This window comes from Schistocerca cancellata, chromosome 12, assembly GCF_023864275.1.
Source record: "Schistocerca cancellata isolate TAMUIC-IGC-003103 chromosome 12, iqSchCanc2.1, whole genome shotgun sequence".
In the NCBI taxonomy this organism is placed as follows: Eukaryota; Metazoa; Arthropoda; class Insecta; order Orthoptera; family Acrididae; genus Schistocerca; species Schistocerca cancellata.
Window position 1 is genome coordinate 92,743,489 of NC_064637.1, and position 11,631 is coordinate 92,755,119.

General features: G+C 43.7%; 1 non-coding gene across 1 annotated transcript; it reads left to right on the plus strand.

Annotated features, from left to right (window-relative positions):
- The first annotated feature begins 6,210 nt into the window (after positions 1-6,210).
- Positions 6,211-6,285, plus strand: Trnat-ugu (transfer RNA threonine (anticodon UGU)). The gene has a single exon. It is a non-coding gene; the product is annotated as a tRNA-Thr (tRNA).
- Positions 6,286-11,631: the final 5,346 nt, after the last annotated feature.

The following is an 11,631-nucleotide window of genomic DNA, read 5'->3' on the forward strand; positions in this document are numbered from 1 at the left end:
GGAACATGTTTGTGCATCCTGACGCACGAGAATGATATTGCGTCTTAATCATATGACGGAAGTTTGATTGGACAGCGAGGTAAAGTGCCGGATGGAGTGCTATTGAACGGCCGCAACACGAGCAGAAAAATCGCTTCATATAATGTATTCCTTTCTTTTTTTTTTGTTAGATGTATAGAACACTTATATCATCTTCGTTCGCGTGTCACACACATATCTCTTCTACTATTTTTACTGTGATGTTATGAGCCATACGCTAAATAAATAAATAAATAAATCTCTTCTACTGAACAGCTGCTCATTGCTGTTAAGGTGTGCATTTTAGAACCTATGTTTATCAGACCTTTCTTTTATGCGTACTACCTTCTCCCAAAATACGGAAAGAAAAGTCCTTGCAATAGAAGAGATTTGTTTCATAGTGTCGAAGACGAACAAGCGCTCATATCTCTTAAGGTATGTATTTCAGAGCCCATGTTTACTACACTTTCTTGCTTGTTTTGGAGTAAAAAACCGGTCGCTAAAGCTTGTCGGTGTTTTGTTTTGGGATGCCCTATGTATTTATTGACTCTGATATCAGTATCTCAGAGGAAATACGGTGCCGACCGACCACCGTGTCATCCTACGCCATATGTCATTCCTCGAATGCGGTATGGAGGGACAGGGGGCCAGCAAACGGCCGCTTGCAGAATGTCTACGGAGACCTGGTAGTGAACAAAAGCACGGTGAGTCGTTGGAAGCCATCGGGGCAAGGTCGCACAAATCTCTACGATCTCTCGCATGCCGTCCGGCCACACACAGCTGTGGCTCCTGGTGCGTCAGCATTTCCCCTCGCAAGGCCAATCTTGTCATTTAGATTCTTGTTCATCATTTTCAGCAACTCTTTTGAAGAATTCCTATGTGAAGAAATAGTACACTACTTGCGTTATAAACTGTTCTTTCAACGCAACTGGTGTGCTGTTTCTTCACATCGGAGATCTTGTTATTCCATTCATACTCAGGGATATGACAAGAACATTTATTCGAAGCAAAATAATGTACTAAATATGTGTTCTAAAATGATGCCTTCAGGTATGAGTGTGTCCTCATCCTCGGTAGCGCCAAAGGAATCTCTTCTACTGCTAGCTCTTAGGTTTCCTTGTTTTGAGAGGTTGTAGTATAGAACAAAACAAGAAAGTGGGCGCGCGGTTCTAGGCGCTTCAGTCCGGAACCGCGAGACCGCTACGGTCGCAGGTTCGAATCCTGTCTCGGTCATGGATGTGTGTGATGTCCTTAGGTTAGTTAGGTTGAAGTAGTTCTAAGTTCTAGGGGACTGATTACCTCAGATGTTGTCCCATAGTGCTCAGAGCCATTTGAACCATTTTTGAAAACAAGAAAAAAATGTCCAGTACACATAGGCTGCAAAGTGCATGACTTAAGAGCTGTGAGCACTTGTTCACATCTCTTCTACAAAACAAGTGCTCCTAGTCCTTAAGTAATGCGTTTTCGAGCCGATATTTACAATTTTTTTTTTTTTTGCTTCGTATGATCGTTCCTGTCATATCCCAGAATATTGACCATCCCTCCTGGAAAACGTGATATTGAACACATTAACTCGTTTGTAGTCAGAAGTTCGAAACTTTTATGTACATGAGCGTTTGATTCTTCATGAAATCCGGTCTGGCGGCGGGGGTCGTTGATATTTACAGCTTATTTCTAAAACGTTTCTGTATTTGTGTATGTTGTGTAAGAGAGAGAAAGGAGGACGAGATTTTTTTTTTTTTTTTTAGAGTGAGAGATTAAGAGAAAAAGGTACTGGGAGAGAAGTGAGAAGTTGGGAAAGAGGTTGCAGAGATTGAGTGCGGCGCTACACGAGGTGCCCCGCGCGCCACTGAATGAAACCCTCCCCATATCATCGCGCGCCTTATCTGCCTTTTGCCGCGCCAATCGTCACGGACATAAACCCGTCACTGTGACACGCAGATAGCCGCGTCACCCCGTGACAGCCAGCGCCCGATACCTCCGGGCACGCACCGACACGCACACTCCCACGCACTCGGCCGGACTGCGACGCACCTGCTGCACGCGCCGCCGGCTCTGCCGATGCCGATGGATAATGCAGCGTCCCGCCGGACCAATCAATTTGCACTAAATTCAATAATCTTGCGCGCTCGCATCTGCGTCCCCGTATTGCCGACTGCCCGCTACGGCCGCACTGCATTAACCTATACACACGTGAGCCGCCCACACATGCTACATACGCGCTGCCTCCAGGAACACATTAGCCACATCGGACTATGTCCGCCGCATTCGGTTGGGCTTCCTATGCGGTGGCAAATGCTCCGAAGCGGTACTACACTATTCTCTCTACATAACTTATTGTTCGGAGAAATATTTGAGCAGAGCTGGCATTAGAACCGCGGTAAACCGCACCGAGTTACACAGACTTTGGTAGTGCCGCAGGGTTGCAAGTAGGCTGGATACACGAGTGGTGTTCAATAATTAATGCAACACATTTTTTTTTTCTGAGAGCAGGACGGTATTATTCGGGATTCGAATACACATATTATTCTCCAATCTTTCGACTACTAAACTCTAATTTTCAATGCGACAAGTCTACGCCACATTACTGGGAGGACCTGAATGCCAACATAGTACTTCTCTACTGCTCGACTACGGAACCAACTTCTTGCTGCAGCAATAACCTCCGTATCATCCACGCACTGCTTACGCATGGATGGAGCTTCGCTGCTCTTTGTCGGGGCGAGGAACGCAGTGGGACGTACCTTTGACTACCCCAACTAGTGGACTAGTGTATCAGTAGTACCACCAGAGACGTCTGTTTGTGAAGCCAGGTGTTTGATCGTGATCCAGACGTACCGTCAATATTAGTTGCACTGACAGAATGTCAATAATAATCTGATAAAGTTATTAACTAAAGTAAAAACGTAAATGAGAAGAACATTTTTATCTTAGTCGTTATTGGTACAAGACGATGGACCATTCAGGCTCCAAACTGTGACTGCAGTTCGCTACGAGTCTTCTACCGGAGCGAGGCAACATGCAACACGGTCAAGTGAAATACGATGGCGGTAATAATTCGTCGCAGTTAACAGTGCCTCCGAAAACGTTTGTGTGTAACAACTCACTAGAATTTATTAGGTAGTTGTTTAGCGTACGCTGCTTCGCTCGCGCATAATATATATTTTGCACAGATTTTTTATTTTATTTTCATTTAATGGAATTTTTACGTTGTTCACAAACTGCAACACCTTCCAAGATTTTCACACTAATTAAGGCCATATAAGCACGATCTTTTCCGAATGTACTTCTGACCAAATCGCGATTCTGGTGGCTGGAGTTAATCATGCCTTTTCCTTCCTTGTGGAGATATTTCCATATCATCTTTCATCCCCTAACGAATATTTATTTATATATAACCGAGAAGTGAAATACCAGTTTCCATGAATTAAGGTTTAATGTTTTTTAATGTAACGAAATATTTTCTTAAAAATTTTCATCTCCTCTTGCACTCCCTTAGGGATTGAATTTCCAGAAACACTGAGACCAGTATATTTAATTTTTAACCAGGGATTCAAATACCAGTTGTCATAGACGTAGCCTTAAAATCATTTAGTAGTTCCTTATTAATTATTTATTTTCAGAAAAACTGTCACCCATAATTGTATCCACTTAGTGGTTGAATTTCCAAAAACAGTGAAACACGTATTTTTTCATCTCTAACAGGAAGTCAAACACCAATTTTCAAATATTTAGTTTTGAAAATGCTTTCGCAATAAATAATTTCATAAAACGTTTCAGCACCTACTTCCCCCCTTTGAGGGGTGAATATCCAAAAACAGTGACATGTGTACGATTTATAACAGAGACACTAAATACAAATTTTCATAGATTTAGCTTCAAAAATGCTTACACAGTGAAATATTTCCATAAAGAATTTCATCTCCTTTCCACTCTCGTAGGGGTTCAATTAGCAAAAACAGCGAAACAGATAATTTTGTATTTCTATCTGAGAAGCCAAACTGAAGTTTTCATAGATTTGGCTTTAAAAATGCTTTGCTAATAAAATATTTTCGTAAGAACTCCTATATCAGTTTCCCAAAACACTAAAACACGAATTATTTTATTTGTAACCGAGAAGTCAAATACCCATGTTCCTAGATGTAATTTAAAAATACTTTAGTAGTTCTTGAACTATGGAGTATTGTCGAAAACAAGCTGTCACCCGCTATTTCACGTCCATAGGAACAAATTTCCTAAAATGCTGAAACAAGTATTCCTTTATTTCTGATCGAAAAATCAAATGCCAGTTTTCTTAGGTTTAACTTCAGAATTGCCTTAATAGATACTTTAAAAATTAAAAAATACCTTCATCCCCTCGTAGTGTCGGAATTTCGGAAAATACATTGTTAAACTACGCCTACAGTATAAGATCCACACCTTCTCCAACATTTCAAGTTTCTGTCCTAACCTGTTTGGGCTGGGCAATGGTGAGTCAGTCCGTCAGTTAGGACATTGCATTTTATATCTAGAGGTTTAAGATGAACAAATGCAAAGCGCGCTTTGAACGGTACAGTGTAACGAGTTACCGAACATCATTTTTGGCGTTGAACAGTACGTTGGTGAACTGTCGTGTGAAGCCTTGTAATACTGTGAATCATTAGAGTGTGTCCTGTTGGGCTGCTCCGAATGTAGTTAGTTTCGGCGGAATTTGATTTAATGAATGAACATAATCAGGCTCGTATTTGCGTTTCTCGATTACCCCTAAACGTTAATGAATAGAAATGGTTCAAATGGCTCTAAGCACTACGGGACTTAACATCTGAGGTCATCAGTCCCCTAGACTTAGAACTACTTAGACCTAACTAACACCACAAACATCCATACCCGAGGCAGGAATCGAACCTGCGATCGTAGCAGCAGCGCGGTTCCGGACTGAAGCGCCTAGAACCGCTCGGCCACAGCAGCCAGCGAATAGAAATAAAGTGCTATCCTATGTGTTGATAGCTTTATTTCGTAGCAGTGGATTTCCTCCCAAAACTGCCACTTCAGTGTAACAAACTTTATCGTTTGCACGTCGAATCCTGCGATTATATGGAGAAGAAGCCATTCGGTTCAAATGGATCTGAGCACTATGGGACTTAACTTCTGAGGTCATCAGTCCCTAGAACTAGAACTACTTATACCTAACTAACCTAAGGACAACACACACATCCATGCCCGTGGCAGGATTCGAACCAGCGACCGTAGCGGTCGCGTGGTTCCAGACTGTAGCGCCTAGAACCGCTCGGCCACCCCGGCCGGCAAGCCATTCGGGACGACATGTACGAGGTCATTTCAGAAGACACGAGGTAAGCAAACTAAACTCAGTGATGCTAAGGTAGTAAAAAGACGTACACTCGTAAACTTTAGTAGTGATAGAACCTGGCGTTTGTGCAAGGTGTAACGGACAGGTAGGCGAACATTATAATAATAACGCACTGTCACTATTCGTCTATTTTTCATTTTAAACGAATTGATAACTAAATGGACACCCTAGCTGTAAACAGGCGTTGATGTACTTCATTGGGGACATGTTGAAAATGTGTGCCCCGACCGGGACTCGAACCCGGGCTCTCCTGCTTACATGGCAGACGCTCTGTCAATCTATTTTTTTTTTTTTGTAGTCTCATTTTGTTCGTTTTCGTTCGTTGTATCTGCTCGGTGCGGACGTCGCAAGACACCCGTTCCAGTTCGTAGTTGATCCATTATCTCAGTTTTTTTATTACAGAGGGCGACTAACCCTCTGACCGAACACGCTGAGATGCCGTGCCGGCATAATGACATTCGTTCAAGTTCGTTTGTTGATCCTTCCACTCAGTTTTTTTATTACAGAGGCCAAGCAGCTCTCTGACATCCATCTGAGCCACCGCGGGCACAGAGGATAGTGCGTCTGCAGGGACTTATCCCTTGCACGCTCCCCGTGAGATCCACATTCCCAACATGTCCACACCACTACATTTGTAGTGCGCCTAATAGATGTTTGCCCATCATACGCACACTCTATGCCCGAACTCGTACGGGACTTGGTAGATTAATCTGCCACGAGTAACGAGTATGATGGGCAAACATCTATTAGGCGCACTACGAATGTAGTGTTGTGGACATGTTGGGAATGTGGATCTCACGGGGAGCGTGCAAGGGATAAGTCCCTGCAGACGCACTATCCTCTGTGCCCGCGGTGGCTTAGATGGACAGAGCGTCTGCCATGTAAGCAGGAGATCCCGGGTTCGAGTCCCGGTCGGGGCACACATTTTCAACATGTCCCCAATGAAGTTCATCAACGCCTGTTTGCAGCTAGGGTGTCCATTTAGTTATCATTTCATTTCTAGCAAAGCTGCATGGTCATCCACGGTAACTGTTTTTTCGGGAACAGATACTACCGTCATATATAGTTTCTTTTAAACGTTGAAGTTTTACGATAGTTTCATTAATGTCCAGTGGTCAGATCGATCTAGGAAATTTCGCAACTATAAATGCACTTGCAAGACTGCATCTTGGATGACGGTGGGTGATTCTGGATCTGCAGGCACCGGTCCAGCTCTGACGTCACAGCACTGTGCGGATGATTTAGTCTCGGACCGCTCTCGGATCGGTGCGACCATTAGCATCAGTAGCGAGCGGTCTGGTGCACGCGTCTGCACGCACACGCACACACACGCCTACGCAGGCAGAGGCGGCGGCGCGCATGTATGATGCAGTGTGTGCTTAGCCGGCACCACCTGAGCTCGCACGCGTGTGTTCCGTACGGCGCGGCCGGCCCCGGGTGTTAATACGAGTGTTAATTAATAGTCCCCTGAGTTATTGGCGGATATAAGTCCGGGAGAGCCCCCCGCACGACGCCGAAGGGTTTTGCGAGGGCAGACCGGGAAAAGAGCCGCCCGCATTATCGGAGGGGTTAGAGCGCGGCCGTGCTTGCCATATGGGCGCTGACGTTCTCCCTCCCTCCCTCCAACGCGTCGTCATCTCAGCGCGAACTCTAGCCGCGGTAGTGAACGTGTCACGACCACAAAACACGTCGGCAAATATTTCATCAGTTTCATTCTTTGTCCCCTGTTCCCCTGTTCATTACTCTTTTACGAGGTGCATTCAAGTTCTAAGGCCTCCGATTTTTTTTTTCTCCGGACTGGAAAGAGATAGAAACATGCGCATTGTTTTAAAATGAGGCCGCGTTCATTGTCAATACGTCCCAGAGATGGCAGCACCGTACGGCGGATGGAATTTTACCGCCAGCGGCGAGAGTGAGAACTGTTTTAAATACTTAAAATGGCGACGTTTTCCTTACTTGAACAGCGTGCAATCATTCGTTTTCTGAATTTGCGTGATGTGAAACCAATTGAAGTTCGTCGACAGTTGAAGGAGACGTGTGGTGACGGAGTTATGGATGTGCCGAAAGTGCGTTCGTGGGTGCGACAGTTTAATGAAGGCAGAACATCGTGTGACAACAAACCGAAACAACCTCGGGCTCGCACAAGCCGGTTTGACGACATGATCGAGAAAGTGGAGAGAATTGTTTTGGGGGATCGCCGAATGACTGTTGAACAGATCGCCTCCAGAGTTGGCATTTCTGTGGGTTCTGTGCACACAATCCTGCATGACGACCTGAAAATGCGAAAAGTGTCATCCAGGTGGGTGCCACGAATGCTGACGGACGACCACATGGCTGCCCGTGTAGCATGTTGCCAAGCAATGTTGACGCGCAACGACAGCATGAATGGGACTTTGTTTTCGTCGGTTGTGACAATAGATGAGACGTGGATGCCATTTTCCAATCCAGAAACAAAGCGCCAGTCAGCTCAATGGAAGCACACAAATTCACCGCCACCAAAAATTTTCTGGTAACCGCCAGTGCTGAAAAAATGATGGTCTCCATGTTCTGGGACAGCGAGGGCGTAATCCTTACCCATTGCGTTCCAAAGGGCACTACGGTAACAGGTGCATCCTACGAAAATGTTTTGAAGAACAAATTCCTTCCTGCACTGCAACAAAAACGTCCGGGAAGGGCTGCGCCTGTGCCGTTTCACCAAGACAACGCACCCACACATCGAGCTAACGTTACGCAACAGTTTCTTCGTGATAACGACTTTGAAGTGATTCCTCATGCTCCCTACTCACCTGAACTGGCTCCTAGTGATTTTTGGCTTTTTCCAACAATGAAAGACTCTCCGTGGCCGCACATTCACCGGCCATGCTGCTATTGCCTCAGCGAATTTCCAGTGGTCAAAACAGACTCCTAAAGAAGCCTTCGCCGCTGCCATGGAATCACGGCGTCAGCGTTGTGAAAAATGTGTACGTCTGCAGGGCGATTACGTCTAGAAGTAACGCCAGTTTCATCGATTTCGGGTGAGTAGTTAATTAGAAAAAAAATCGGAGGCCTTAGAACTGGAATGCACCTCGTATTGCAGGCAAAATCGCTGTGGATGTCGAAAATTTCGGTCGTTGTTCGAGGGTACTATCGAAATAATGTGGTATAATGTCCCTGTGGTCTTCGGTGGCTCGCTAAAGAATTATTCATTAGCATACGAATATAAATGTACAGCTCGAATGAAGTGACATGTACTAAAACGACGTAGAAACGAATGTTTGCCGGTACTAAAACGTTAAAAATGCTGTCCTTGGATGATGTGGTAAGTTTACACTGTTCATTTCCACTATTTTGCACATATTTTCCGCGCTCGACTTACGAAATTCATAACCTGACATTAAACCTTTTCGTGACAGGAATATACATTTCACCTCATTCAGGAGAAGAAATAAAACATGTATTAAGACAAATTACACGTGACGATGGACGCACAGGGTCCGAAATGCATCGGGTAGTTCAGTGGTTCCCAACAGGTTCCCCAGGGGTCCGCGAGCTATGCCAGAGGGGTCCGCAAGATGCTATTAGAATAAAAAATATATTAAATATATTTCGTATGATAACAGATTTTTTTTTGTTTTGGCCGCTTCCTGCATGAGCAGAGCTTTAGCGAACGCTGACTTCTGCGTCTAGCGTCTTGCTAGAGCCAACTGCAACATAGAAGACGTATAAAAAGACTCTTAATTTGGCTTCTTTAGGTACTTGATACTGTGATATGACAAGGTAACAATCATGCTCGATGAGGGGGGTCCTCGAGAAAATTTTTGTTGGGAAACCCTGGTGCAGTTAATGAAAGTTCTGACTGAAGGCGTTGTTTAATTCATACCTCCAATAAATTAAAACACCTTGGTCAGCATCCACTGATGTGAGAAAGGACCAACCAGCTGTTACATATTCGCTAAAATACTAACATAGATCACAAAATCATAGACAGCAATTTAATAACAATTTAATGATATGGCTTCCCAACCGAGATGATTTCCCTGATGCATACCACGGTGGAAGACTTCGAGGACATGGGTGGGTACTGTTAAAGAACAGTTTTCCACGGTGTAGATCACATAACTAATGAGGAGGTATTGAATAGAATTGGGGAGAAGAGGAGTTTGTGGCACAACTTGACTAGAAGAAGGGATCGGTTGGTAGGACATGTTCTGAGGCATCGAGGGATCACCAATTTAGTACTGGAGGGTAGCGTGGAGGGTAAAAATCGTAGAGGGAGATCAAGAGATGAATACACTAAGCAGATTCAGAAGGATGTAGGCTGAAGTAGGTACTGGGAGTTGAAGAAGCTTGCACAGGATAGATTAGCATGGATAGATTAGATAGGTTAGCATGGTTTTCCACGGTGGTATGAATCAGGAAAATCTTCTCGGTTTGCAAGCCACATCATTTCGAATAAAATGCTCGAGGCTTTCCGTAGCTGTCTCCGGCGTCGTCATCAGGACGAGTATTTCATTCGTAAACCTGTAAACCGAGAAGATTTTATTGAAGTACCCATTCATGTTATACGGAAGTCAAGAATAACTAGACGTAGTCTAACAATGGCAACTGAAGCCAAAATAGGCTTTTATCGCAAAAATAAATTCAGTACATGGAAAGCAAGCCTGCACATAACCTCCCCATTAGAATTCAGTACGGGAAGGTGGCATGAGTTGCGGACTTCAAATATCTAAGAGAGATAATCCAATCATCGGGACTGAACTCCATAGACAATCAGTAAAGAATCTCCAAATTACAGAAATCATATAAGCTCATTTGGAATCACGACAATGTTGTGATTGGGATATTCAGTCCAGAGACTGGTTTAATGCAGCTCTCCATGCTAATCTATCCTGTGCAAGCTTCTTCATCTCCCAGTACCTACTGCAACCTACATCCTTCTGTATCTGCTTAGTGTATTCATCTCTTGGTCTCCCTCTACGACTTTTACCCTCCGCGCTGCCCTCCAATACTAAATTGGTGATCCCTCGATGCCTCAGACATATCCTACCAACCGATCCCTTCTTCTAGTCAAGTTGTGCCACAAACTCCTCTTCTCCCCAATTCTACTAAATACCTCCTCATTAGTTGTTATTTGATCTACCCATCTAATCTTCAGCATTGTTCTGCAGCACCACATTTCGAAAGGTTCTATTCTCTATTTGTCTAAGCTATTTATCGTCCACGTTTCACTTCCATACATGACTACACTCCATACATATACTTTCAGAGAATACTTGCTAACACTTAAATCTATACTCGATGTTAACAAATTTCTCTTTTACAAAAACGCTTTCCTTGCCATTGCCAGTCTACATTTTATATCCTCTCTACTTCGTCCATCATCAGTTATTTCTCTCCCCAATAGCAAAACTCCTTTACCACTTTAAGCGTCTCATTTCCTAATCACTACAATAAAAAATCTATTTCTTTTGACGCAAACTCAGTGGTTCTACTAGAATCATTCTACGATGCAGAAACTATAGTGATTCATGGTCATACCAAAATCAGATATATTAAGAAACAGGAAAGAAAAGTTCTGAGGAAAATGTATGAACTAATGTTTCGCAAAGGAATTTGGATCCACTACTACAACCTTTTTTCGCGTCGTATCAGTCTGCGACTGCCTTTCGCACTTCCACTGTGTCGTTACACTTTGAGGACCTTAGCTAAAATTGATCATCTTAGAGGCAGAAGAAACGTACTTTACTGCAGACTTTCTGATTTTAAAATCGGAAACAGGATCAAATAACATACAGGAGGAGAAAAACTGAATCTTTTTACAGACAGGCAAAGAAGGTAGCGAGTAAATTAACGAAGAAAATTTTCTGCTACACCACCAAATTAAATGTGGACACAGAGTGAGATGAGGAAGCTAAAACAGGTATAGAAAGGCCGGAATTGATCCAAAAGATAGCAGGAATGAAGTGGTGTTAAAAGCTATGGTCGATAACCTTCAGAGAATTCGAGGGAAAAAGAGACGAAGAGAGAAGAAAAACAACTTCAGTGCAAGAATATAGAAATTCTATGGGGAGAAAGAATGATTAGGGTATAAAATTCCGCCGATGATGAGATCATTGGAGACGAATCTCAAGCACAGACTGGGGGACGATGGGCAAGGAATTTGGCTGTACCTGTTCAGAGAAACTATTCCAGCATTCACCTTAAGCGATTTTAAAAAATCGCGTAAAACCTAGTTTGTGATGGCCTGATGGGGATTTGAACTGTAATCCTTTCGAATACGAATCCAA